Raw genomic sequence first — 24,732 nt, 5'->3', positions numbered from 1 at the left:
TTTTATAAAGAGAACAGAAAACAGCACATCGGGTTTCACAGTCCCCTTGAACAGAGGATGCTTTGCAAACTCGGGCTGGAGAGGAAAGCCAAAGAGTCAAGGGCATCAGGATGGCAAGAGCCATGGGTTGGATCAGGAATTCACGGCGGGGCAGGAGGAGGAGCCCCACCCCGTCCCTCTGCAGGGACGGGGAGCCTGGGGCAGTGCAAGAGGACGGGGTTTCCGGGTCTGAAATATCACATCCAAATTCCTTTCCTCCCTCCAATTTGGCTGAAGACAGGATAAGTTATAAAGGAATTTCTTGGTTCCTTTCAAAACCATGGCAATGGCCACTTCCTCCCCGTCATCCCATCTGCTGGGAATGGAAGAGCTGGGAGCATTTCATGAACAGCTGTGCTGGTCGGGAAGTCCACCTTCAATCTGGCCCCGGGGTCTGAAGTCATAGGGGATGGCGTCATTCTTCGGGGAAGACAACAGGGTCTTGCTATCGGCGCTGGCAGCCAACGGCTTCAACTTCATCACAAAGGTCCACTCTGGACTCAGTGTTGTCACTTTTCTAAGGGAGCCCGACAGCCGCTCTCATTTCCCTGGACACACATTCCTAGCAGTGGGGTTTAATGAGGAAATTTGGGGGCCACCCAAAACTGGCCCAGTGCAGATGCCTCGGGTCCATATATAAGGGAGAAATGATGCGCTAACCCTTAGAAGGATGCAGACGCTTCCATTCTGACCAAGCCACAGCACCGTAACCTGCTTGGCTCCACTCAGGGGGAGCTGGATGTTTGCATCGTTGCTCAATTTCTTTCCACGGGTACGTGCTTCTGCTGCCTCTCAAACCCCTTCACGGCGTCGGTCTCGGCTCCATCATGTGTAAAATGTGGACAGTGGGAACCACCTTAAAGGAGGATGGGAAGGTGAAACCCCACCTCTAGAACACTGCCTGGGGCCACGGCAGCATCAACAGCCCACCCTTCCTCCCGCCAAATCCCACCACCACAGCACCTCCAGGAGGAAGGGATCTGGGGGCTAGTGCTCATACTAAATGTCACATCCAGCGGCAAGAACCCTTCCCTGGGCAGGGGGGGGTTGGGAGGGTGGGCTCAATTCCTCACTCTGTCCCAGGTTCGCTCTGTGACCTCAAGCAGGTCACTCAGAAAGGTCACTGTCCTGCCTGGGCATCCCCCACCCCAGCTCTGACCAGTTGTGACCACGAAGGACAGCAGGGAGGGGCCTGGAAGCCTCCAGCACAGGCTGGAGTCCTCCGCACCTGTCCCTCCCTCCCTCCCGGCCCTCCAGCCACCACCGCCCCCGACACCGTGGGGCGTGGAGGGGCCCATCCACCCAGAAGTCCAGCACCTCCCACCCCTCCAGGCCCAGAAGCACCAGGGGGACCCCGGAGCTGGTCTGCGGGCTTCCCTGCCGCCCCACTGTCTTCGAGCCGCTCAGAAGGACAGTGTCGTCCACCTGGAGCCTGAACATCCCGCCTGCTCCCCGCGGGTTCCCAGCCAAGGTGTGCAACCATCAAAGCACTCTGGAAGGACAACCAGCGGCACCCGGCGCCTTACGTAAGGCTCCTCCACCAGCAGAAAACAGGCCCACATCTTAGCTCAATTTAGAATCGGTTTTTAAGTGTCTATTAATAGGCTTCACGCGAGCACCCCTTGTGGATGGCGGGGAGTCAGGGCTCCGGGCTCCCGTCCACCGCTATTCATTAGCATTCTTTTCATGTCTGTCTTCTCTCATTTTCCCAGCAGCATTTTAACTCAACAGCAAGGTCACCTACCACTTGGACCCAGTGCCACTTTTCATTTTCTCTAAAGAAAAATATGAATTTTCTTTTCCCTCAGCGGTGCCCTCTCCCCCCTCCTCTGGGGACCCCTGGCTTGCACTGGCTACAGCAGGGCTGTGTTATTTTGATGACCTGCATCTCCAGATATGATGGTTCATCTCAAAGACAAGTCCAACGAAGTCGTGAGTGGGGAGGTCCAGGAAGTCCTTGGGGGTCCGCTGTCGCCTCCCTGGTTGGCTCTGAGTCCACACGCCACCTGGCCAGGCACAGCCGGGAGGCCCACGCCGTCCAGCGGCCAGGATGAACCTGGAGATTCAAATACGGTTTGGAACATTCAGGCTCTTCTCAGCCATGTGTGGCCCGGTCACTCCTCCTTGTGCCAAACACACGTCCCCGGTCTCTTCCTACCCCTTCTGGGGGCAGTCATGGCCGGGTCACCTCCTCTGTCCCTCTCGGCCACTTGTGACTAGACAGAAATCCAAGAGCCTGTTCTTCTGGCAACTCACAGCCACTCCTGGAAAAATCCCTCATCAACCTCCAGGCTGGAAATTAAGCACACAGGTCTCTCCCCATAAGATTAGAACAAGCCACTGTCTAAGTTGTTGGTCCATTCACAGGTTGGTTGGTTTTTAGGCTACCCTGTAGCCCAATTTCCCTAGTGAGACAGGAAACAGGAATTCCCAGGAGCCCAGGAGACTCCGTCTGTCCCACATGCTGACAACTGGATTCTCCAGGGTCCAGGGCCCCCAGCCCTCAGAACGACTGCAGAACGAAAGGCAGGCCCTGGCCCTGGGCGCTGACCCCACAGCTGAATCCAGGCACAGAGAACACTTCCATGAAAAGCCTTTCAGCTGCCTGACTTCAAACACCACTAGGTTCAGTTCTCCTACGAATACTGTTGCTGAGGCAGCTGGCATTTGGTTTCGGGAGAAATTAATTTTCTCACAGGATGCCACCTCCACTGCCAGTGGAGGGTCCCCATTATTCCACATGCAAATTTCTGGCAATAAATTGGATCTATGATCAAATAGAGCCTTTGAAGTGCCACGTTTCCAGATACTCGGGAGATAAACAGAAATTCCAAATATTCCTTAGAGTGGATGGTTCATAGATTTGCTGATGAAGGTACCCAGTGCCTTTGATTATTATGGCAGGGGAATCAGTGGGAAGTCCCAGATTCAGAAAGATCCTTGAGGTTCCACGGTGGCCCAGGGGGTTGCGGAAGGGGACCAGGAAAATGGCAATGGCCCCAGACAAGCCAGATCACAGGGCCCCTCACCCAGAGCAGGAGATGTTGCCCAGGGAGCCCAGGAAGGGGCAGTGCTGGTGGGAGAGGGGTCAGAACCAATCTTCATAAGCATCTTCTCGCAAAGTTAAGGCAACATCCACAGCTTCACAGTAGTTCCATCTGTTTCAAAGCCCAGAAATTTGCTATAAACCCAAACTAGCTATAATGTTCAGTATCTCTAATTTACTTTTTCCATGTTTGTTTTTATTTTTATTTATTTTTGGGGGCTGCATCGGGTCTTAGTTGAGGGACCTTTCATTGTGGCGCTTGGGCTTCTCTCTATCTGAGGCACAAGGGGTCAGTAGTTGTGGTGCACGGGCTTAGTTGCCCCACGGCATGTGGGATCCTAGTTCCCCAACCAGGGATCGAATCGGCGTCCCCTGCATTGGAAGGTGCGTTCTTAACCACTGGACCACCAGGGAAGTCCCTCCATGTTTGCTTTTATGTCAAATCCTCTGGGGTTCTACTAAATAAACCTGGGAGCTCCTAACACAGTGTTGAGCTAATTAACATTGAAAGGTGTCCTGACCCAACTGGGCCTTCACCCTCCATAAACTTGACCTTGAGCAGCAGACTGTGACCTGAGGACAGAAGCACGGTTCCCCCTGCTCTTTTTGTGGCAGGGGTGTTTACACTGCAATCCTGACACGTTTCTCCAGTGGTTCTCGATATTAAACCAGTCTTGTGTTCTGGACTCCTTCCCTGGCTTTGTGGAAGGAAAGGACAGTGCGACACTAAGGTATAAAAAACCAGAACTCAGTGCCAAGGCTGAAAGCGGTCCACCAGGTCTGCAAAGACCCCGGGAGGGAAGCGGGGGTTGAGATGAACCCTCCCAGCCTGGGTCTGTCTGGCTCTCCTCATTATTATTCCCTCCTAAGCAAGTGAGGCTTCTATTTTTGCTGCAAGGAGCCTGATGCCTTCCAATCCCCCTGCCATCTCCTGGAGGGAGGCTGGGATTTCGTTTTCTATTCAGGCAGCTCAGGGATGCTGAAGGGAGGGTCATCCAGAAGACTGGGAGCCAGAGACAAGCACTGCCTGCCAATCGTATCAAAAGAGGACGCAGCGCTCTGGAGAGCTCCGGGCAAGATGACAGGGCAGGCACGCAGTCTGGGGGACCGCTCGGGGCCTGGTGCAGCGAGAGTTATTCAGTCCATCCTGTGCTCGCCACGACAGGCACTCATGCTTCACAGGTGGGAACTTTTAATCCTCCCAGCGCCACTGCAAGGTAGCGAGGGTGGTCATCATCCCCATTTTACAGATGGGAAAACGCGCTCATATAAGGTATTGAGGCCACACAGGAAGTGCTAGGGCTGGGATTTAATCCTGGCACTTGCCCCCGAGTCCATGCTCTTAGCTCCCACATTATGCTGGTAGAAAGAAATGGGGAAAGATATTTATAATATGTAAACCAAATGAAGGATCATTAAGAAATCAATAAGAAAATCAAAAATTGAGCAAAAGGCATGAACCAGTAATTCACAGAATAATAATTACATAAAATAAATATATATATATGAAAAGATGTTCAACCTCACTGGTGGACAGAGAAATGCAAACTAAGACCCCTTATAGATACGCTTCCCCCACCAAACATTAAAAACATCTGACAAGGGCTTCCCTGGTGGCGCAGTGGTTAAGAATCTGCCTGCCAGTGCAGGGGACACGGGTTTGAGCCCTGGTCCAGGAAGATCCCACATGCCGCGGAGCAACTAAGCCCGTGCGCCACAACTACTGAGCCTGCGCTCTAGAGCCCGTGCTCCACAACAAGAGAAGCCACCGCAATGAGAAATCTGCACATGGCAACGAAGAGTAGCCCCCGCTCTCCACAACTAGAGAAAGGCCACGCACAGCAACAAAGACCCAATGCAGCCAAAAATAAATAAAATAAATAAAGTTTAAAAAAAAGAAAAGCATTAAAATATATATATATCTTAAAAAAAAAAACCTGACAATACCAAGTGTTGTCACTGCATAGGACAAGGGGGACTCACACACACAGCTGGCAGGACTGCTCATCAGGAGACACACTTTGGAAAACAAATTTAGCTGCTTTGAGAAAATTTGAAGACTCTTGTACTCTCTCCTGCAACAATTCCCATCCTTGCTAAATATTCTAGGCAAATCTGGCTCATGGTCACACAGAGATGCACTGCGTATTCCTAACAGCCTTGTCTTAACAGCAAGAAACTGGGGAGCACCTAAACAGACAGATTACATCACATTCCTACAATGAACCCCACAGCAGCGAAAAGGTCTGAATGACAGCTACACATTTTCATATGGATGAATCTCACAAACATAAGGTGAAGCAAAAAAGGCAAGCTACAGAAAAAACACACAACTTGATATCATTTACCTCATGCTTCAAGACATGCAAAAATCACAGGTGCAGCAGGTATGCTGACAAACGTAGTGAGTGTAAACATCAAACTCTCACAACAGGTACCTCTGTATGGGAGACAAGGGGGTGCCAGCAGGGAGGGGCTCTAGCTGTATTGGTCATTGTGATGGTTTCAAACATGTCCACAAACTCTTGGACATTCCCCTCAAAAGGTGGAGCCTACCTCTCCTTTCCCTAAGTGTGGGCTGGACTTAGTAACTTGCCTCTAGTGAACAGACCACAAAAGGCATGTGCTATTCTTAGATCACTCACTCTGGGGAAAGCTGGCCACCATGCCATGAGAACACCCAAGCAGCACCATGAAGAGGTCCACACGGCTGAGAACTGAGGCCTCCTGCCAACCAGCCATGTGGATCCTCCAAGCCCCCGATGACTGCAGCCCCAGCCCCACATCTTGACCCTGAGCCCAGGGAGCTGACCCTGGGGTCTGAGCTGCTCCCAGATCCCTGACCCACAGACTCTATGTAGAAGATAATAAATGTTTATCGTTTTACACCACTTACACTTTGGCATAAATGGTTTCACAGAAAAAATAACCAGTACAGTAATACTCTCCACCTTAAGCAGGTTGTGGGTACACAGGTGTTCATCACATGATTCTTTTTACCTTTTTGTATGCTAAATATCTTATGATAAAAATTTAATGCAAAAGACTTGAATTAACTCACACTGATTAATAATCGCAAATGGTGGATCGTAAAAGGCAGGAACCCGCGACAGGCACGCACTTCAGCCTTTTGGGTGACTGAGGAATGACTTCTCTCCTGGGGACATAAGGAACTTAGAAAAGCCCCATCGAAGGGGTGGAGAGTCATGGGAAGTTGTGACTGGGTAGGGGAGGAGGGGGCCGAAGGATGTGCTCTATTAACGTATTAAAATAGGGAGACTTTGGGACTTCCCTGGCGGTCCAGCGGTTAAGACTCTGCACTTCCACTGCAGAGGTCACGGGTTCGATCCCTGGTTGGGGAACTAAGATCCTGCATGCCACTCCCTGTGGAAAACATAGGGAGACTTCTTCAGGCTAAGAGAGTATGTGCCTGAGCCCAAGAGGCAGGCAGCAGATCCCCGGGTGGGTCTTGTGGGGGTGAGGAGTGTTGGCAGCACTCAGGGTGGCCCACCCCCTTACCTGCTCTCCCCAGCCTCGCGGCAGGGCTGCCCAGAAGCCGGGATCTGGTCATCAGCACGTCCCTCCCTCTCCTGCGGGTCCCAGAGAGCAGAAGGACACTTCACTCCTGAGAAGCGGTCGAGCTGGTCAGAGTCAACTGGTCCAGTGAAAGCAGCCACACCAGTCACGTCCAGCAGACCCATTCTGCCAGTCCTGAAGGACCACCACAGAACTACGCAAGACCACTTATTTTAAACCCTCATACTTAAGGGCTTAAATCCAAAATCTCACACGGGCTCTTTTCCTCAATTTACTCATTCAAAGAACTATGTCCAAATCCATTTTAAGTGAAACAACCACTTTTCTTGCCATAAAGTGACAGCTGAAGCAACAGTAATGCCTCATATATTCCGAGCTTGCTTTCCTTTTTAAAAAAAGCACTCAGATGAGGTGACAGAGGAGGTTAAGCCACCCTTTTAGTGTTCTTTTTGACCTTGACTTGTCGGGAAAATGACCACTGAGAATTTGGATCATTTGTGTTTGTCCTCATTATTCACGCTCTCCGGCTGGCACCCAGAGGACAAGAGGAGGAAAAAGACGTGGTGAGAAATGCAAATGGTGGAGGGGACCGTGTGTGTTATCAGGGCCCTCTGACAGCACCAAAGGTGGTGCAGGTGAGGAAGAAGCCCCGCCCCCAGTGATGCTCCGCCCTCATCTTGAAGGGCGGGGCCCAGACAGCCATGCTCAGCTGCTGGGGACCAGGATGCCTGACTGTCTGTCTCCTCATCTCCCAGCCAGTCAGGACCCGGCTCAGACAAGAGCCCGAAGGGCATGATGTCCCCAAACTTGCCTGCAGTGGCCACCTCAAGCTCAGCCCAAGACAGGTCCTGGAGAGCCGGGGCAGCAGGCAGCATAGAGCTGGATGGCACCCCCAGCAGCTCGCCCAGACCCAGAGACGGCGGAAGGCAGTGAGACCAAGACTGGACTTCAGCTCCCACCTCTCTGCTCACAAGCTGTGACCACAACCATTCCTCCATCGCCCTGAACCTCAGGCTCTGTCTCAGAAACAGAGGAGACCCCCGGGATTCTGGGGATCCCCCGGTCCCTCCACAGCTTTCAGGACAATGGTGGACCCTCCTTTGGAGGAAATCAAGGCAGAGGGGCCAAGTCGGGGGTGCTGAGGGTGGATGCTAGCTCAGGACTCAGCAGCTCTGTTTCCTCAGATGGGAAATGGGGATAATAACATTCTCCTGTAAACTGATGTCATGGGATTGAGACAGGCTGGGACCTTGGACCCTTTGCTGCAGTGCTTGCACCTGGACACACCTCTCTGCAAGCAACAAAATACAAAGAAACAATATGGGACTGAAAATAACTGCATGCATGCGCACCTGGGGCAAATTCTGAACAAAAGATACAAAGAGACCAAAAATCCCAACTGCCACTTTTGAAGGGCTGGAGCAAAACTAGGGTGTTGGGAGCAAAAGCAGGGTACTGCACATGCCCCCTGCACACAACACCACCTAAGGGGCGGGCAGAACACCTAAGCTGCCCCTCTGGCCTGATGCCTGGACACACCCCTACCCTCACCCCATATAAGGAACAAGCAAGGGAACCTGTTGTTTGTTCCCGCTCCCCGCTGCTGCAGCAGGGGCCCCAGTAAAGCCTTGCCTGAATTTCTTGTCTGGTCTCTTATCAATTTCTGTTGATTAAGGAAGCCAAGAACCCTGGTCGGTAACAGGATGGCCCTGTGGCTTCAATGAGGTGTCCACAGGTACTAAGGGAGACACACGTGGCTCTTGTTATAAAGCCACCAGAGCCTGCTGCCCTGCAGCTACCTCTCCCCAGCACTCACCGCCCCAAGAAGTGCTTGTTCGCCAGCCTCTGGGAGCCCCTCAGAGGGGGGGACTCCACACCCAGGGCCTTATCGACAGCACCTGGCTCACAGGAAGGGTTCTTACTCCCGGATTCCAGAATCCCCTGGCTTGTCCCTTTTGTACCCACAGCAGCCAGCCCCAGTCCGCTGGGAGCTTCCTCACCTCCTTGTGAGGGTCTGGACGCCCTCCGAGGATGCTGCATGTTCAAGAGGAAGCTTGTAAGCCCAGAGGGAGGCAGGTTCCTGGGGCAAGTCAGGGGTCACCCAGCACCACTTATACCCCATTAAGTGGACCCCATTAAACTACTCTGAAACCCCTTCCTACACATTCCCCAGGCCCACACCCTCCCGAATCATGAGTGTCCCAGGAGAAGACAGGATTCTGCCTTGAGGGTCATGCAGGGGCGCCTCTACCTGGTGGATAAAGGGGCTGAGCTGTGCAGGGCTGTCCCCGGGCCTCCCCAGCCCATCCTGGGAGTGCTGTGGTGGCTCCTGATGAGGAAGATCATAAATATTCTAGGGCGGGACAATCAAACTAAGACAGAAAGAAAACAGAAGAACAAATGACATGCCCCCTTTGCGGCAGGCCTTTCCCAATGTGCAACGTGCATCTCTCAGTACATGAAACAGTAACCAGACCTCCTCAAAGCAGGAGGATGAAATCAACCTTTGAGAAAAGCTGGCCTCTTCCTTTAGACGCCAGCATTGTACTATTGTAATTCTATGATTAATAGATTTCTTTTTCATCTCATACAAGGGTACAAAGGGTCACATTGACCAAAGGCTTGTCTGTACATGCGTAATTGAAAAATAAAACACCTTTGTTGAATTATGTGCACAATGCTAACCTGTCAACATGATACATAATTTCTTTATCTCAAAAATGTATATAAAACTGTGTCTCTAACTCCTGATCACTGGAGTTCTCAGAGCTTCTGAGAATCTGTTTCCCGGATTATAATCCTCAATTTGGCTTGAATAAAATTCTCTTTTCTTTCTTCTCAGCATGATTGTTATCGGATTTTTCACTGACACTCCCTCACATGCTGCGGGGGGATGGGTTGGTCAGTGAGGGGACACCCCTCCTGGAGGCCACCTGTTTACTACACCACACAAGTTGGGGGCTTCCACATCCCACACCAGCCTCCAGGAGAAAAGTCAAAGTCAGGTTTGGGTTTTTTTTAAGTATGCTAACAGAGATGCTAGAAAACAATGTACTGGCAAAAGGTGACAAGAAACAAAATTGCCACGTGAGGCCCCCAAACTGTATGTTAAGAACAGGATCCTAGCAGCGTCATCCAGGCCAGTGACTCACCACACACACCACCAATACACAGCCTCTCACCTGGAAAAGCAGGACAAGGAAATGAACTTCACTCTCAAAGTACAGCTGGACTCGGGCAAGGGTCACCCTGCATATCCCTCCCCACACATGCCTGTGAAACACACAGGGAGAGGTAGCGGGGCTGGAACTGTAAGCAGAAGTGTTTACACCTGCCAAACCTCAGGCTTCTTGCGGTAATCCAAGCCCCCCAAAAGAGGGGGACATTGCTGTTGCTGCAGGGTCTGCTCTCCAGTGAATCCCACAGCCGGCCTGCGATGACTTCCTGTTTCCCCAAGGTACTCCCCCTCCCTGATACACCTGTGACTTTGTACGTGCCAGGACCTTAACCCAAGTGCCAGGCTACCTCTGGTTTTAAGGATGTATTTCATGAGAGTTTTCATTTGTACACAGAGATTATTCCAACCTGGCGTCATCACCAAAGCTGGCCGATGACTGAGGTCTCTAATGACACTTCCGGATGCCAGAGCAGGCTGGATGCCAGCCCCGCAGGCAAGGCATGCGAGGCTCCCACTAGGCCCAGGGAGGAAGCTGCTCTCAGTACATCATCAGTGCGTCCTTGAGGTGGTCCTGGCTGTCAAAGGCCTCTTTCCAGTCTTGCTTTATCATGACAATTTGCTGTTTTGTTTTACTTTGTTTGGGTCCATCCTTATCAATTTATTTTCCAATGACTAGACTTTAAATAAGACACAAGTACTTTGAGGACCAGATACAAACCCTCTACTGCCAAAGCAGAAATATACACAGTCAGAATATTCTTACTAAACCAGCCTTAGGATGAAGCTGATATAATAGAAGAGAGGGCTGAGAGAAGGAAATTGAACCCAGGAAAAAGAGGTCGAGCTACTAGATCAAGCCTTGTCTGAAACCATCCATCTGGACTTTTCAATTACACAAGAAAAGTTTATGTCACCATGGGACGGGTTTTCTGTTACCTCAGGTGTCTTAATAAATGAGGAAACTGAGGCCCAAGGAGATACCATGACTTTGTCAGCCCGGAGAGCAACAGAATGAAAGCTCAATTATGTTGCACTAAATCCTGCCTTGTGTCAAAATCCTAGGTTGTGCTCATTGTGGTTTACACAAATCCTGAATTCTTTACAAGTATGGAGGCAGGCCCACCATTCAAGTCTTACAACAATCAAAATCTAGCAGAAATTAGATTTAACTCAATCAGATTTTTTTTTTTTTTACTTCTCCAAAAGCAACAGGGCAAGCCTAAATGGTCAGTGGATATTCTACCAAATGTGAGGGCTAAAGGGCACAATTTACATCAAACATTTCTGCACCACCTCCCTCTCTCTGAAAGATAGCTTTGACCCCGGCTCACATTTGGGTGCTTACAGAAAACCTCAAGGCGGCTTTCAGACAGAAATGTACTCTCTTTTTTTTTTTTTTTTAATTTGATGTTTTTTAAATAGTAGTTGCTTTACAATGAAATGTTCTCTTAATTAGCCTCATACATAGGCACTGCTATGATTAGCAGGCTGCAGTTGTGTTGGCTTGCCCTCTCCCTCCATCCCCTGCCCTCCCCATCTTCCCCCCTCCCTCCCTCCCTTCCTTTCCTTTCTTTCTATGACTGATACAAAGACCCAAGGAAGGATCAGCAAAAAATCAGTTCTGAACCCCGCTGTCTACCTGTCTTACACCCAAGGATCTGAGGACCCAGAGGTAGGTGACCTGCTCAAAGTCACAGTCGGGGCCAAACCTGCAGGGTCAGAGGCCCCGGGTTCACTTCAGCATGCGCTGAGCCCCCCCTCCCCCCGCCCTCCGAAGAGAGACTGTACCTCGCAGGGCACCACCTGCTCGCACAGCCCTGGTGATGCCAGCAAATCCAGACTCCCCCCCGGGACCTGGGGGACGTCAGGGAAGTGGGGCGTCCAGCTGCCCCGGCCCCCCACAGGCCTCGGCAGGGAAGCACCCACACCGAGAGAGTCCACACTTGGGACACACGCTCCAGACGGGTTTTCTGCGTCACAACTGCCCAAGAGGAGAAGCCCACCAGCAGCAATGCTGAACATTCCGGAAACCCACAAGACTCACCCGGGCCTTGGGGAGCTGTGTCCCCCGTCGCAGAGCATCCCGCCTGCACTCTGTCTCAGACCTCCCCCCACCCCGTCTGCCCCCTGTGCCTCGCCGGCCCGTCCACGTGTCCAAACTGGCAGGTGGGGGCCGGCCCACCTCTGGCCGCATCCCTGCCCACCCCGCCACCCGAGCCCACCCCTCCCCCGCCTGCACACCAGGTCCTCCTGGGTCACCCAGCACAGTGCCCCTCCTCCCAGGGCCCTGCAGCGCTGTGTGTGATTCCTCCAAACCCTGCTGTGAGTGGCACAAGGACAGGGTGCCCCCCCCACACTGTGTCCTAGCTTCTCCCAGGCGAGGCCTCGGAAAGATGTTCACCCTGTTTCTAATAGGAAAAGGCCCCTCGCTTTCTGTCTTACTTGGCTGCGTCGGAAGGCGATGCTGGCTGCTGGGGAGCAGAGGTGGTCTCCCGAGTAAAGAGCAAATATTTCACCACCCCTGGGACCCCCAAGACCCCCAGGAGCGAGGGTGAGGTCTGCCCTGCGCCCCCCTGCCTGCAGGGTACCTTGCGCCAGCCGGGACCCCAGATGCTGGGGTTGCATCACACCGCAGCCCGGCAGAGCCCTTGGGTGGCCCAGCGCCCTCAGAGGCCCAGCTGGGGGGCTGGGGGTAGGATGGGCGGGCCACCCCGGCAGAGCACATGCCCGCCCACTCGTATCTGATGGACAAATGGACAGACCAACGACACAGGACCTGCTCCAAGAACTGACCCAGGGTAGCGAGGGGGGTCATTCCTGAGACTGCCAAGTGGGGGCCTACGAAGGACACACGCCTGACGACACCAGGGGTGGGGTCCCAGGGGACTTGAGAGAGAGAAACGGGGTTCCAGCTCAAGGTCAGAGTCCTCACAGCTTCCCCCCCCCACCCCCAGAGAAGCCAGGCTGCCCTGAGAATGAATGGCTGGTGGTCCTTCAAAGCTGACTCCTGTAAGCCCCTCAGGGGCGGGAAGCACAGCACTTCGGTGGACAAACTGAATGATGCTGGGAGGACCATGCCCTGGCCGGGGGGGATAACTGCCTCCAAATTGGACCAATTGATGGAAGAGGCCACGGGCCAGGAGGGATGCAAGGTGGGGGCGTGGACCAACGACAGGAGAAGGCTGGTGAAAGGAAAACCGGGCAAAGGCAGGACCCACAGAGGAAGAGCCACAGAAGGATCATAAGAGGGGAGAGAGGTGTGGGGAGGAGCAGGGGCCCAGCCTGGACACGGGGTCTGGGCCAGGCAGCAGGTGTGGATGGGGAGACGCGGGCAGTGCACCCCAGCAGGACTCAGAGCACGCCTCCAGCGCTTCTGGGAAGATGAGCAGCTCCAAGCTCCCGAACCCAGACCCGGTGAAGCCACAGGGAGCAGAGGGGTCAGACGCGTAGGATTTTAAGATCTAACGTCCCCTGACCTGCCGGGCATGGAGCCCTTCTCACTAATCAAATGCTTTGGCCCACTGAGCAGTGCAGGCCCAAATCTCAATGTGTTTGGAAAAATGCCATCCAGCTCCTGGTGCGAGCAGAGGCCTCTGGACAGCCGGCTGCGTTTCAGGCTGTGGAGAAGGAAACTGGGCGCTATTCCAGCCCACGGGACGGAGCCACATGGTGAGGGACACAGACCCACATCAAGACCAAGATCCTCGCGGTGATGCTGTTACAGCTCACGAGCTGCCAGAATCGCTCTTTCATGATTTAAAGGAAGGTGGGAAGAAAGAACCCCCCTTGCAGAACTTGAGCAATCGCAGCTCCCTTGTGTGCGCCCCGAATGGGCTCCATGGCCCAACAGCGGGACCTGAGGCTCCCACATAAACACACTCCAACCCCGCCCCCGGGGTGTGCCACTCGCCCGGAAGCCCCCAGCCCCATCAACTTTGGGTGGCATCCCCTTCCCAACACTTCAGGACACTCGGCCGTGCTTCTGAGAACTCGGGACCTCGGAACACTGGGCCACCCTAAACGAAGGTGACCGCAGGCGCCGTCTTGTGTCTGTGACAAAGGAGGGGAAGGCTGCTTGTAACTTCCACATGCAGCAGGGCCAGCTGGGCAAGTCACGTGAACAAGCTGGTGGCACATCCAAGCCTTCCTTTGGCAAAAAATGCCAAAAGGGACAGAGTCGTTGCCTCTGAGCGGGAAGGAGGCAGGGGCAGAGGGAAGGAGGGAGGAGCTGACTCACCAGGACAGAGGGCACCAGTCCTCCCCCAAAACCTTGCTCAGCCTGGCCTTGCCACACCCAGAGGTGTTCAGTTTCCTTTCGCTTTCCTCCTGTGTCAGCCCGCAGACAATGGGGCTCAGAGAGGTTACATACTGTCTCAGGGCCACACAGCACCTGAGTGTCAGAGCCGGGATCGGAACTGAGGTCTGCCTGAGTCCACAGCCCAAGCTGCTCTTACTGTCTCTCGACTGAGAATGGGACACAGGTAAGGGGTCCAACTGCCCCAAGACTGGACGGTTTGAGAGACATGTCAGCCAGTGAGGTTCCCCTTTCTGTGCGCTCTTCAGCATCTCTGTGCTGGGAACAAGGCGTCTTCTAGAAAGGCTGTGTGCCTGATGTGGACAGAAGCAAGAGGGGGCCTGTGGCAGGCACGAGTGCAGAAGGTGCCTCACTTTCCAGAATGCTACTGGGCATGTATCCGGAGAAAACCATAGTTCAAAAAGACACATGCACCCCAGTGTTCACTGCAGCACTACTTACAATAGCCAGGTCATGGAAGCAACCTAAGTGTCTATCGACAGATGAATGGATAAAGAAGATGGGGTACATATATACACAATGGAATACTACACAGCCATAAAAAAGAATGAAATAATGCCATTTGCAGCAACATGGATGGAACTAGAGATTATCACACTAAGCGAAGTAAGCCAGCCAAAGACCAATATCATATGATATCATTCATATGTGGAATCTAAAAAAAAAAAAAAAAAAAGATACAAATGAACTTATTTCCAAAACAGAAATAGACTCACAGACTTAGAAAACAAACTTATGGTTACCAAACGGGAAAGGTTGAGGGGAGGGATAAATTAGGATTTTGGGATTAACAGATGCAAACTATTACATATAGAATGGATAAACAACAAGGTCCTACTGTATAGCACAGGGAACTATATTCAGTATTTTGTAATAATCTATAAGGGAAAGAATCTGAAAAAGAATATGTGTGTGTATGTATAACTGAATCACTTTGCTGCACACCAGAAACTAGCACAACATTGTAAATCAACTATATTTCGATTTTTTTAAAAAAGAAATGAGATCAGAATGCTCCGGGGTGCTGGACAGGGCCTCCCCTGGCACCCGGTGGAGGGTGCCCTGCCACGGTTTTCTTAATGAACCAGTGTCTCTCATACACAGCGCTCATCTCATTCACAGGAGAGCAGGAGGCTGAGTCCCAGCCCCTAGAACTGGGAAACTCCCCTCCTGAGCCTGAGAGGCAGAGGGTAAGACCAGGGGACTGTGCATTCAGGGAGGAGAACCCTGGGGGCGGGGCACACACTCACAAATAAGAAGAGAAACGCTAGTACTGAAGGAAACCGACCAAGGCCGTGAGGTTCCTACCTGCATCCTGAAAAGACCTGAACTATGAAGGAAATGTAGTCAGCGGTTAAAAACCCACCCAGTACTAATCCACCAGGACCAGAAGGTGTTACAGGTGAGCTTCAACTAGACCATCAAGAACAGATCAGCTCAGTCTTCTACGAATCGTGCTTCACCAGAGAAAAGGGTGAGATGCTGAATGTTATGGGTCCAATATAACCTTGGTACTAAAGCCAAAGAAAGAATGAGAAAGGTAAGTGAGAGCCAAACTCACTTCTAAACAGATGCGAAAATCCTAAATAAAACATTCGCCAAGTGAACCCAGCAGTTTGTAAGCAAACACGTCACGAGGAAGTATAGGTTTATCCCAGGGATGTCAAGTTGGTGTCATATTAGAAGAGCTATTGGGCTTCCCTGGTGGTGCAGTGGTTAAGAATCCGCCTGCCAATGCAGGGGACATGGGTTCGAGCCCTGGTCTCGGAAGATCCCACATGCCACGGAGCAACTAAGCCCGTGCACCACAACTACTGAGCCTGCGCTCTAGAGCCCACAAGCCACAACTACTGAGCCCACGTGCCACAACTACTGAAGCCCACACGCCTACAGCCCGTGCTCCGCAACAAGAGAAGCCACTGCAATGAGAAGCCCGCACACCGCAACCAAGAGTAGCCCCCGCTCACCACACTAGAGAAAGCCCGCGCACAGCAACGAAGACCCAACTCAGCCAAAAATAAATAAATAAAATAAATTTAAGAAAAAAAGAAGAGCTATTAATGCAATCACTTAAGTTAGCAGATGAGCAGATTATCTCAACCAATGCGGAAAAACCACCTCATAAAATTCAACAAACAGTCATAATTAAAGGGAGGGGGAATTGTAGCGAATGAGGATCAGAAGGGGATGCTTAACGGACAGTGAGCATCTACCGCAAGCCTGCAGCCAACACCCTGCTGAATGGGAGACCATTAGATACGGCCTCACAGGAAAGAATAGGACAAGAATTCAGAGCACTTCCACTTCTGCCTGACACTGTCCCATCATCTAAAAAAGAAATCACAAAACAAAAAGAAATCAAAGGATGACGATTGTAATTGATGAGGTCCAACTAACATTATTCGCAGGGGACACACTGTCCACAGAGAAAATCCAAGACTCTATAAACGACCCAACAAGGCTGCTGAACAGCAGAACACACAAACTCAACAATCGCAAAAGGCCATTTCCAAAGAGAAACCCCCTAGGGGACTTCCCCAGTGGTCCAGTGGTTAAGACTCTGTGCTCCCAATGCAGGGAGCCCGGGTTCTATCCTTGATCAGGGAACTAGATCCCATGTGCCACAACAAAAGATCCCGTGTGCTGCAACTAAGACCTGGCACAGCCTAATAAATTAAATAAATAAATAAATATTAAAAAAAACAACAGAGACACCCCCTGGACGGGAGCCAAAAATAGATACGGAGGAATCAATCTAATGTAAAAAATACAAGACCTTTACAGAAAAATACTATCACTTTGTTGAACGATATAAAAGAAGACCTACTAAAATGGGGTCTCCATATGCCATGAGCATGTTTTTATTTGGGGTGTTGTCTTCTGAGTCAGTTTTTATTTGGGGTGTTGTCTTCTGAGTCAGTTCGGGAAGGTGGGATGGCTGAGTCAGGGTCAGCGGAGACCCACTGGGGTCTATGAAGTCTGTCCCCTCCAGGGGCTGTACTTCTCCATCACCTCACCAAGAGAGAGCACTGTCAAACTTGGGTTTTTGCCAATTTAAGCCGTGAGAAATGTTATCTCAGGGTAATTTTAATTTATATCCCTCTCACATAAAAGGTTGAACACTTTTTCATACAAGTAAAAGACCGTTTGCATTTATTTCTCTGTAAACTATCTGTTCACATCTTTTCCCCATTTTCCATTGGGTTTTTGGTCTTTTCCTTTTAATTTTTATTATCTCTTCATATTTTAGGGAAACGAACTTTCTAATTTAAATTGCAATTATTTTTTCCCGGTTGGTTTGTTTGTTTGGCCGTGCCACGCAGCATGCAGGATCTTAGTTCCCGGACCAGGGATTGAACCCATGCCCCCTGCAGTGGCAGCCAGAGTCTTAACCACTGGCCCTTTTCCTGGTATTACTTGTTCTTTTATTTTGCTTATGGTGTCTTCCCATTCATATAAAAGTGTTTTGGTTTTCCTCCTTTTTTTTTTTTTAATAATGCAACTGAGTTTATTCATCTTTTCTTAAGTTGCTTTTGGGTTTTGAATCATAATTTTTCCCACCTGCAGATTATAAAAGAATTTATCTGTGTTTTCTTCCAGTACTTGTGGTAACTATCTATCTATCTAGAGCCACTTGAAATATAGGCTGGTATGTGATAAAAGATATCAATTAAATTTTCTCTTTTTCCAAATGACTATAGTGAGATAATAGAAAATATATATTGGTCTCTGTCCCCAGTTCCTGAAACCATGGAATTTCCTGGGTGAGAGGAGTGCCTTTTATTCCCAAGAGAGGACTCTGGGTGAGCTCCTGAATGGGGCTGGTCACCAGAAAGACCAAGCCATTGTTAGAAGTTTGGAATTTCAGCCCCACCCTCCATTCTCTTGAGAAGGGAGATGGGCTGGAAGTGGAACTGATAATTGATCATGCCTATGTGAGGAAGTCTCCATAATAATCTCAAAACGATGGGGTTCAGAGAGCATGCACGTACTGGGAGGGTGACACACCCCCAACTCCACAAGGACGAGGCTCCTGCCCTCAGGACCCCCCCATACCGCACTCTATTCATCTCTTCATCAGGCTGTTAATCTGTATCCTTTATCATGTCCTTCAATATACTGGTAAACGTAAGTGTTTCCCTGAGTTCTGTGAGCTGCTCTAGGAAATTAATTAAACCTGAGAAGGGGATCTTGGGAACCTCAGATTTATAGTCAATCGGTCAGAAGCACAGGTGACAACCTGGACTTGGGACTGGTGTCTGAAGTGGGGTGGGAGCAGTTGTGTAGGACTGAGCCCTTACCCTGTGGGATCTGATGCCCTCTCCAGGTAGATGGTGTCAGAATTGAATTAAATTGTAGGACACCCAGCTGGTGTCGCACGGAATTGCTTGGTGTGGGAACACCCCACACATCTGGTGTCAGAAGTACTGTGAGTGTGGCAGCAGCATGAGAGTAAAGGAGAAACATGGAGGAGACAGGATTTTTTCCCAATTCAGCTATCCAGTTGTCCCAAGACCATTTTTTAAAAGGTTCTCTTTACTAACATTTTATTTAGGAATTTTACAGCACTATTCCTAGGTGGGACTGGTGTGCAGTTTTCTTTTATTGAATAATCTTGATGTTTCCATCTTTTTCTATGCTCTAGAATAATTTAAGTAGCATTGAGATTATACGTTATTTGAGATTTGATAGAATCCTCCTGTGAAGCTATATAGGTTTGGAGATTTTTCTATCTGTTTCAATGGAAATTGGTTTGTTTACACTTTATGTGTCTACTGGGGTCAGTTTGGGTAATTACATTTTCCTAGAAAAGTACCCTTTTTTTAATCCAGGTGCACATTTATTTGCACAGCAATGTAAAAAGTGGCTTCTAATCATTTTTTTTAACAGGCTCTGTTTTGTTAGTTATTTCCCCATTGTCATGTTTTATTTTGTGTCTTTGTGTGCTCTCTCTCTCTCTCTCTCTCATAATTAGGTTAGACTGTGGTTTGCCCACCTGATTTTTCCCCTAAGAATCAGGATTTCATATGTTTATTAGTTCTGTTGCTTTTCTCTGTTCTAATTCGTGAATTTCCTCCTCCGATCTCGTTTCTTCACTCTGCTCTCAGCCAGTTTACTGGGCTGTCTTATCCAACATTTTGAGCTGGATATTGAATTCATTCACTGTTTTTTATTTCAAGGCCATAACCACAGCTGTATGTGCATCCCCTAGATAGATGTATTTATTTTCATTATCATCATATTCTAGAAATTATGCAATTTTGTTTTATATATTTCCTTTCACCCAGGAACTTATTGAATAGAGTTTAATGCTGTAATTTCCCAAGCTGAAGGGCCTTTGTGCTCTTTATCTTATGGTTAACGTTGAGTTTTATTGCATTGCAGTGACAGAATGTTGTTTGTACATTGCCATGTTATGGAACCTTATATAGAGGCTTTCTTTGTAAAAGAATCTATGTCAACTTTCATAAACATTCCATGCATTCTGGGAACAAAGCTGTATTCTCTATGATTGATTGTGGTACAAGGTCTCGTACGTTGGGGGCATATTTCACGTGCCCCCCTGGCATGTCTCAGATAGAGAGTGGCTGCCCTGTCTCTGGAACCAGTATGTTTCTCTCCACGCCTTCTGCCCCATTTGTGGTCTCTGCTTCTTGAAGTTTTCTCCATGTTCGATGTTTGGTGCAGACTTAACCACAATGATTGCACGTGCTCTGCAAACTGCAGCCTTTAGTGTTATACGGTGCCCCTCTTTGTTCATTGCACAGTTTTGGCCCAAATTCTACCATGGTTGAAATCAGGATCAAGCCCCTGATTTCTTTTTTTTTAATTTATTTACTTAATTATTTATTTTTGGCTGTGTTGGGTCTTCGTTGCTACGCATAGGCTTTCTCTAGTTGTGGCAAGCGGGGGCTACTCTTTGTTGCGGTATGCGGGCTTCTCCTTGCCGTGGCTTCTCTTGTTGCGGAGCACAGGCTCTAGGTGCGCGGGCTTCAGTAGTTGTGGCACGTGGGCTCAGTAGTTGTGGCTCGCGAGCTCTAGAGCTCCGGCTCAGTAGTTGTGGCTCGCGAGCTCTAGAGCATAGGCTCAGTAGTTGTGGCTCGCGAGCTCTAGAGCATAGGCTCAGTAGTTGTGGTGCACGGGCTTAGCTGCACCATGGCATGTGGGATCTTCCCAGACCAGGGCTTGAACCCATGTCCCCTGCATTGGCAGGCGGATTCTTAACCACTGTGCTACCAGGGAAGTCCCTGATTTCTTTTTCTTTCTGTCGGCTTCTGTCTATATGCCTCCCATGATTTCTGAACCACTTGGTTTTAGATGTGACTCTTACACAGCACGGAGTCGGGTACCACCACGTGAACCAATCTGAAAGTCTTTCCCTTTAATAAGTGGACTGAAGCCACTTAAATTTATCCATGTGGCTGGAATATTTGACCTCAGTTTGTCATATTATTTTGCGTTATGGTTACTGTGTGTATTTCACTACGCAGTCTGAGTCTGTTTTCTTTGCTTCTTTAAAAGTTTGGTTTTGGGGGCATGGGGGGTGTTATTTAGGAAGGTCAGTATTTTTGGTTCTGCGAACACTTCTTTTTTTTCTTCATAAATTTATTTATTTTTTTATATTTATTTTTGGCCGTGTTGAGTCTTTGTTGCTGCATGCGGGTTTTCTCTAGTTGTGGTGAGCAGGGGCTACTCTTCATTGTGGTGCGCGGGCTTCTCACTGTGGTGGCTTCTCTTGTTGCAGAGCACGGGCTCTAAGCACACGGGCTTCAGTAGTTGTGGCACGTGGGCTCAATAGTTGTGGCTCGTGGGCTCTAGAGCGCAGGCTCAGTAGTTGTGGTATATGGGCTTAGCCGCTCCGCAGCATGTGGGATCTTCCCGGCCCAGGGCTTGAACCCGTGTCTCCTGCATTGGCAGGCAGATTCTTAGCCACTGTGCCACCACGGAAGTCCCCCTATGAACACTTCTATTCAATTTGTCAGTTTTCAATGTTACATTTGACCTCACCTTCCTACCTGCAGGGCAATCAATGAGCTTATTCTACTCTCCCTTTTCTTTCCCCCTATTCCACCCATTTTTTTTGTTGATTATTGCTATTTTGTCAGTTCACATAACTTTTATATCTATTCTTCCACATTTATCCCTGCCTTCGTCTTATTTCTTACATATACAATTTTAAAACATAGTTAATACTCACTACCAGTGCTTTTGCTATAGTTTCCCCAATCATCTTTTATTTTGTTTGTTTTTAATTTTTTTATTGAAGTATAGTTGATTTACAATGGTGTCAATCATCTTTTTATTTATTTATTTATTTTCTTGGCTGCACTGGGTCTTCATTGATGTGTGCGGGCTTTCTCTAGTTGTGGCGAGCGGGGGCTACTCTTTGTTGCAGTGCGCAATCTTCTCATTGCGGTGGCTTCTCTTGTTGTGGAGCACGGGCTCTAGGTGTGCGGGCTTCAGTAGTTGTGGCACATGGGCTCAGTAGTTGTGGCTTGTGGGCTCTAGAGCGCAGGCTCAGTAGTTGTGGCGCACGGGCTTAGTTGTTCCGTGGCATGTGGGATCTTCCTGGACCAGGGCTCAAACCCATGTCCCCTGCATTGGCAGGTGGATTCTTAACCACTGCGCCACCAGAGACGTCCCTTGAATTATCTTTAAAACAGAAATTCATCATTTAAAATTAATTGATTTTTAAACTATACATAAAATCAAGGAAGTAGTGACCATCACTATTATTATTGTTATTATTATATAATTACTAAAAATATTTTTGTCATATAGAGGATGGAAGTGTTAAAAATGATCCACTTGAGGTGTCAAATATATTATGTATGCCACATAGTAGAGGACAAATTTCGCTTAATTAAAAGATGACTGGGACTTCCCTGGTGGTGCAGTGGTTAAGAATCTGCCTGCCATTGCAGGGGACATGGGTTCGATCCCTGCTCCGGGAAGATCCCACATGCCATGGAGCAAGTAAGCCCGTGCACCACAACTACTGAGCCTGCGCTCTAGAGTCCGCGAGCCACAACTACTGAACCCACATGCCACAACTACTGAAGCCTGCGCACCTAGAGCCCGTGCTCTGCAACAAGAGAAGCCACCGCAATGAGAAGGCCATGCACTGCAGCGAAGAGTAGCCCTAGCTCACCGCAACTAGAGAAAGCCCACGCGCAGCTACGAAGACCCAAAACACAGCCAAAAATAAAAATTAAAAGAAAAATAAAAAAATTTTAAAAATAAAGAATATTCAAAATCAGTAAAATATTTGCTCCATCAACTATTTTGTTATCAAACCAAATTATTACACCTTACAGTCCGTGCTCTGTTTTACTGTTTAAATTTTAAGCACAAGTAAACACTCGAAGTGGTCACACAGAAGGAAAGAATTGAAGAAACTCAAGTTCTGTTTCTTTGTTTTTAAAATCTCTGTGCTATCATTGTTTATTTCTAAATCTATTTAAATGCAGGAATATGTAGTCCTACAGAAGGAGCCTGTTCATGAAAGGAGCTTAAATGATTCTGAACTTACTTGAAGGGTTATGAACTTACTCTCAAAGTATACATGTGTACCTGAGTCTACATACATCAGAGGATGATGGTAAAAATGGCAGTTATCCAAATTCATTGCCATGTGGAATGCAATGTTTATTAAATCATAAGTAATTGCTGGAGGAGGTCATTGAGAAGATGTGACCGCCAGGTGACCCAAGAACTGACCTTGGGCAACCGCAGGCTCCTCACCTCTCCCCTGTGTCCGAATGTACCCTCTCCACCGTTCCCACCCTGGGAGCCGCTTCAAGGACACAGCCTTGAGATGGTAACTTGCTGTTGAGACGATCTGGACCATACACCTGACTGACCCCCGTGAAGGCCTCTGTACAAACTTTAAGATTCTGGTGGGCGAGTGTGGAGATCTACTGATTTTTCAGTCTCCCAGGACAAGCCTCGTGTGTCAGCTCCCTTGTTTTTAAGCCTGCCACCTACCAACCTGCAGGGTCTGCCTCTTTTCTTTGGTCTCTCCCTGAACTCCCTGTGCGGGGGCTGGTTTCCCGTTACACCCCAGAAGCTCCCAAGGTTACAAACTAATCATTGTCACGCCAGCCAGGAGACAGAAGAAATGGGTCTTGGGAAAGAGGCATCGATGGGGGGAATCCCGAGTTGGCCACCGACCTCTATGTGGGGGAGGATGGCCCAGAGGCTTGCGGACCCCCATGTGAATATGGGGATGTCCCTAAAATGCCGGCTGCTCTAATGCTCTTTGTCATGTTCTTTTCCATTATGGTTTATCACAGGATATTGAATATAGTTCCCTGTGCTATACAGTAGGACCTTGTTGTTTATCCATTCTATATATAATAGTTTTCATCTACTAATCCCAAACTATCCCTCCCCCACACCTCCAACCCCTGGCAAACAAAAAACACTTGTCTGTGAGTCTGTTTCTGTTTTGTAGATAAGTTCATTTGTGTCATATTTTAGATTCCACATATAAGTGATATCATATGGTATTTGTCTTTCTCTTTCTGACTTTGCTTAGTATGATAATCTCTAGGTCCATCCATGTTACTGCAAATGGCCTTATTTCATTCTATTTTATGGCTGAGTAATATTCCATTGTATATATGTACCACATCTTTTTTATCCATTCCTCTGCTGAGGGACATTTAGGTTGTTTCCATGTCTTGGCTATTGTAAATAGTGCTGCAATGAACATAGGAGAACATGTTATCTTTTCGAATTAGAGTTTTCTCCAGATATATGCCCAGGAGTGGGATTGCTGGATCATATGGTAGTTTTAGTTTTCGTTTTTTAAGGGACCTCAGTACTGTTTTCCATAGTGGCTGCACCAGTTTACATTCCCACCAACAGTGTTGGAGGGTTCTCTTTTCTCCACACCCTCTCCAGCATTTGTTATTTGTAGACTTTTTAATGATGGCCATTCTGACCAGTGTGAGATGATACCTCATTGTAGTTTTGATTTGCATTTCTTTAATAATTAGCAATGTTGAGCATCTTGTCATGTGCCTATTGGCCATCTGACATACTTTAACAGTGCTGGAGCACAGTGGTAACAAAAAGCAGACTGGATTTTAGTCAGTTTTGTTATTATTTCTAAATTATCTCCAGATCATGCAACTCCTTATGGTCTGCATCTGGGGAAGACCACTTGTGCCACCCCAGACACACCACTAATTCTAGCAGATTCTTTAAATAGGGCTGGTGGGTACAATATTCTTTTAGTTCTTGCATCTTTAAATGTTTTTCTAAAATCTTGATACTTAAAGGACAATTGGCTGGACAGAAAATCCTTAGCTCATGTTTTCTTTTCTTGAGTTTCTTGAAAATGTGGTGCCACTGTTGTCTCACTTTGGACGTCACTGTCACAAAGTCTGATGCCAACCTGATTTTCTTTCCTTTGTAAGTAACTCAGCCGTTTTGCCTGGAGGCCCAGCTCATACTACCTTTATCGTTAAAGTCTAACTGCTTTAGAGCATAAATTTCAGGTAACCATCCCCAGAATGACAGTGGACTATCTCAAGGTACAGTTGATCCTTGAACGACTTGGGGATTGGAGGTGCTGACCTTCCATAAAGTCAAAAACCTGAGTATAAC

At 48.8% G+C, this 24,732-nt stretch overlaps 1 protein-coding gene and 1 long non-coding RNA gene across 8 annotated transcripts in view; both read right to left on the bottom strand.

Moving 5' to 3' along the window:
• LOC309654623 overlaps positions 1–24,732 on the bottom strand; it is a 457,474-nt gene that overhangs the window by 246,367 nt on the left and 186,375 nt on the right. The window lies entirely within an intron of this gene.
• Positions 1–24,732, bottom strand: part of APBA2 (amyloid beta precursor protein binding family A member 2) — a 233,541-nt gene that overhangs the window by 117,610 nt on the left and 91,199 nt on the right. Inside the window, exon 1 of one of the 7 annotated variants that reach the window (XM_082448670.1) lies at positions 1,922–3,880. The exons of the other annotated variants lie outside the window; for them this stretch is intronic. The gene's annotated coding sequence lies outside the window, so the exon portion shown is untranslated. Of the gene's footprint in view, positions 1–1,921; positions 3,881–24,732 lie in introns of those variants that run through there. 7 annotated transcript variants of the gene reach the window in all.

The sequence above is a fragment of the Balaenoptera physalus genome (genome assembly GCF_965194825.1).
Source record: "Balaenoptera physalus genome assembly, chromosome: 2".
In the NCBI taxonomy this organism is placed as follows: domain Eukaryota; kingdom Metazoa; phylum Chordata; class Mammalia; order Artiodactyla; family Balaenopteridae; genus Balaenoptera; species Balaenoptera physalus.
The sequence above is the reverse complement of the archived record's forward strand: the minus strand, read 5'-3'. Positions and strand labels throughout refer to the sequence as shown.